This window comes from Pinus tabuliformis, chromosome 1_1 (assembly GCF_031772625.1).
Source record: "Pinus tabuliformis cultivar Carrire ecotype Pingquan chromosome 1_1, CPIR1, whole genome shotgun sequence".
Taxonomy (NCBI): Eukaryota; Viridiplantae; Streptophyta; class Pinopsida; order Pinales; family Pinaceae; genus Pinus; species Pinus tabuliformis.
Genome location: NC_142297.1, coordinates 420,095,449 through 420,099,952, shown reverse-complemented (window position 1 = coordinate 420,099,952; position 4,504 = coordinate 420,095,449). Strand labels below are relative to the sequence as shown.

The window sequence follows — 4,504 nt, the reverse complement described above, 5'->3', positions numbered from 1 at the left end:
ATGTTTAGATAGATGATATTCACATAGGAATGTTGTTGATCTATTTGTTGCTGTAAATCCTTTTCAATGCTTGTGATACTTGAATTTAGGTTGTTGTAACCATGCATATGTGTTGGAAGGGGTGAATGATGAGTTCTGTCTACACCCTAAATATTGGTCCAATTTTATTTCCCTAGGTGTGTTGTAAGTCTTCTTGAGTCACACATGTAGTGTTTATCCCTCTTATTTGAATAAAGGATGTGACATCAAGTTTTGGAATTAACTACTAGGTAGGTACTAGGGTGGAAGAGGTATTAGTATCTAAGCTTGATGTGAAATTGAAGAAGTTAGTCTTCCATTAAAGTAGGGGGGAATGAATGTGAGATGGAGTCAAAATATAAGAGGACTAAGTGAGAGAGAGTTTAACATGATTGATCGACCATGTAGGTGAAAAGGATTCCTAGAGAACTAGGGAGTACATGAGATGGTACCCATGTACCTAGGTAGATGAATTTATTTTTATATGGACATAAATAACCAATTTTATGCTGGTAAAAGAGTTAGAAGAATAAATCCCATTGTGAAGAAATCCCAAGGGAAGGTAAGAGAAATTGGACAATGGTTTTGGAGGCACAATAACAATAGAGGTTATAACAATAACTCACATTGGATGGTGGAGAAATGTAGGGAAATGTGAGCTGAATAATAGCATAGTCATGATCATATTGTAGTATGTGTCACGCATATGTTTGTAAGAAAGTATACAAATTTATGTTTGACTTGATGAGTACCTAGTAGCTCCTTGTGTGAAGTGTCTTGTTTGCTAATTGTAGAATTGTTAAATAGTGAGATTATTTGAAATATTTAACCATAAGAATATTTTACTTAATTCCACATATTGAAATATTTTATTTAAATCCATATTGAATTTTATTATTATTTCTTAAATGTTTCATATTAATTTATTAAGAATTGAATGAATTACATTAGTAACCCCTACCCTCATGGCCTTAGGAGAATTGACACGGTGACCTTCCATTAGCTAGGTGATTTAGTGAATTGGATCAATTGAGCTAATCATTGGGGCTATAAACAAATATGAAATGCAAAATCAATCATGGTCAAATTGATGTGGTGACCTTCCATTAGCTAGGTTATTTAGCAAAAGGAACTAGATCAATTGAGCTAATGATTGGGCTATCAACAAATTTGAAATGCAAAATCAATCATGGTAAAATTCATGAATGGGTGACTCCTTCATACTTAAATAATAAAAAAATGTGGCTTCTATATTCCAACTAAGATTTTTTCATATCACTTGAGCCTTCTGACATGAAAATGTGTGAAATATGTTGTACATTCAATAAAAAATAGCCTAGATCCATCTTAACTCAAGATCTAAAATATCATTTTTTTTCCACTCTAAAAGAGGTGGTTTGCATCTCAAGAGATTTGATCCCTATAGAGACTTGGTAAATAGAGAGGTACGATGGATCTACGCTTGTCTAATTCACTCTTTTAAAGAATATGTGTTTCACATGAAGAACATGGGCCGATACCATGAGTTCTTATAAAGTAAGAGCTCGATAACATACCAAGTCAAATTTACCTTATTATTTTAGTTTAATGTTATTTTTATTGTAAAGTAAAATTCACTTATTGTAATATACCTATTGTGATTAACCCCACGTAAAGTAATTTTAAATTACCAATCAGTTAATCAAACCTGCGTAAAAGTAATTTTAAATTACATATCAGTTATAACTAATTCTTGGCATTGGTTAAATGGATCAGCGAGCACCCTAACAGGGGGAGAAGAGTAGGTGGATGGAGAAGGCGGGTCTGTGAGGACAGAGAGGGAGAGAAACTGAAGAAGGAAAAAGAGAAAGAAAAGGAGGGTTAAGTCTGGTAAGGACCAGATAACCCTAGCACAACTGTGCATAGACCTGTTGAGGGCTGCAGGCCTGCAGGACTGCTCGGGGGGAGAACCCAACATAGCGTTGGATCTCATGGCTGGGTGGATAAGAGCAAACCTTTAAATTGCAGGTGAACTTCTGGAGTTATAACTACTGGTGCCTAATAGACCAGGTATGTGTATTCATCTGAACTAAATTACTGTATTAGTGTGTTTGGTGTCTATATGGAAAGTATGTCTGCATCTGAATATCTGTTATTGACTAGATGACAGTGTGCATATAACACCATGACAGTGTTAAAGGTGCCTGAGACTGGCTAATCAAACAATAGAAACTATCTGTTATATTCTTTGCATAATAATTGTAAAGAAAAACGAAGCATGATAACTGTGTAGAGGGCAAGTCAGACATCTGAAGAGAAATGATGCATGATAGTTATTCTAAGAACAATGCAAATGTATATAAAAGTATGATGCAAATAACTGTAAAAGAAAGATGCAGGGAAAACTGCGTGAAGGTGATACATGTAGTGTATCAGAATAATGCTCAGACCGTATTGAAACTGAAACATAGTAACGATACATAGAACCTGAAGGTTCATATCAATATACAGAACATGTGAGAGCGTAAAATATTTACCAGTCAACCATAAGCAGGGTTCTGTACAAAACTAACATTGTAAGGGTTACAGAAAACTGTTTAACGACATCTAACAGTCATTTTCTAATACCGTCGGAACATACAGTGAGCCTGTGGAAACGGTTCGTGGTATGGATGAAACCCTCGACCGTTTCCAAGATGAAACCCTCGGCCGTTCCAATATGGAACCCTTGGCTGTATTTAAAGCTTGAAACGAAATAAATATATTAAACAGGAACAAGTTAAACTAAAGCTGTTTAACATAAAATACATATCAACGTATCATGGCGTTACAGAACCGCCGTAGAGACGGCCATACAGTCGCTATTTCCATACAAACCCTGATAAACTATAACAGAAATTATGGAGGCGAAACCCTCGAAAGGTTTACGTCTCAGCCTGTTAATAGAGAAACAAAGTTTCCATAACGAAAAGAGCAGTAAATATAGAACATTGGAATGGAAAGGACTTGCAATATTACATTTAAAAGCTCGAACCAATGGAGCATATAAATATATATATATATATATATATATATATATCTATATATATATATATATATCTATATATATATATATATATATATAAATATATATGTGCAATGAACAAACGGTAGGCGCAGAAACTCGAATGGAAATATGCATAATATATTGAGCAGGCATACGAAAAAGTTAACCATATATTAACAGTGGACAAATAGCCCGGGTGAGTGCCACAAAAGTCTGTACATTAAGTACTCCGAGAACCAGAGTCTGATATGAACTCAGGGCATTCAAAATGGCACTTTCCCAAACAACAGAATCCATGATTTATCTCGTTAGGGTCCGGCGAGGGGAGCCGTGAATCCCTGAATATAAATATACAAATGATAACAAATAATACAACAAAGACTGTAAACCAGAGAAGGCGCAGGTACCGGCATGGAAAAGCCGACCTCGCATCTCAGCTAAGGTTCCGCCGAAGGTGGAAACCCTGAGTCACACATTAAAGAATGCCGTGAGGAAACCCTTTTCAGGCCGAAAGAAACACATAGAAATCTACCTGTTACTTCCGCCTGTTATCTTAGCCTAACTACTGTAATGTATGCGAAGGGTTCAGTACCTGGAATGTTTCGGCGATGTCATTCCAATCCACTCCTGAGTGGTAAGGGTTTGAAGCGCGTCCTGTACACGAAGATTCAATGGAATTAAACATGAATGTATTAACCCAACCTGTAAACCTGATAAAGAATGCACAGTATTATACCCAATGAAATATACAGTCGAAGCTATGGTTGAAGTGACAGATACCTGTGCTAGCTTGCCGCAACCTGGCATAGTTTGCAGGGTTAGAACCGCCATTTGGGAGCGAGGGCTCGGCCTTCCTCCAAGTGCAAATGAACCCGCGAAGAACAGCTCGGTGGGCTTTATGAGACCGATAAACCCTGAAACGATATTGACCCTCAGATCAAAGGAGAGAATCCTCACCGTCCCTTGTATGTCAGTTGGCGCGCGAACCCGGCAGACTTCCCAAAGTTTCACATGGTCTCTGTCCGGCGGTTGACACCTGGCCAGAGTAGGTAAGGCCATTTAGTTTCCCGACCACACTTGGCATGGAAACAGATCGGAAAGCAACCGGTGGCCTTTTCCGTTGACCTCAGTTGAATGGTGAGAATCGTTAAGGATTCGAATCCATAAGTCTTATGATAACACCAAGCTCGGTGATTAATAATCATATGGAAACATCATAGTGGCACGGTTAGTGCTTAAATAATTACAAGTAAATATATATTGTTTATGGTTATTAGGATCGAGTTTATAAGGTCCACGTGACAATAAGGTTACCACCATATAAAAAAAAAATTTATTTACTGTGGAGTGTGACAATGTGGTATCAGAGCTAAAGGTTGCAATACTGGCGCCTTAGGGAATTGGTAAGCGGAAAGGTATTGAGGTCCACCATCAGTAGGCATTAACTCAGGTATGAGTTTA

At 37.3% G+C, this 4,504-nt stretch overlaps 1 long non-coding RNA gene across 1 annotated transcript; it reads right to left on the bottom strand.

Moving 5' to 3' along the window:
- Positions 1 to 3,195: 3,195 nt before the first annotated feature.
- On the bottom strand, positions 3,196 to 3,950 carry LOC149213490 (uncharacterized). Its single transcript, XR_016250333.1, has 3 exons — positions 3,824 to 3,950; positions 3,636 to 3,697; positions 3,196 to 3,506 (listed from the first exon to the last, which is right to left on the bottom strand). It is a non-coding gene; the product is annotated as an uncharacterized LOC149213490 (long non-coding RNA).
- Positions 3,951 to 4,504: the final 554 nt, after the last annotated feature.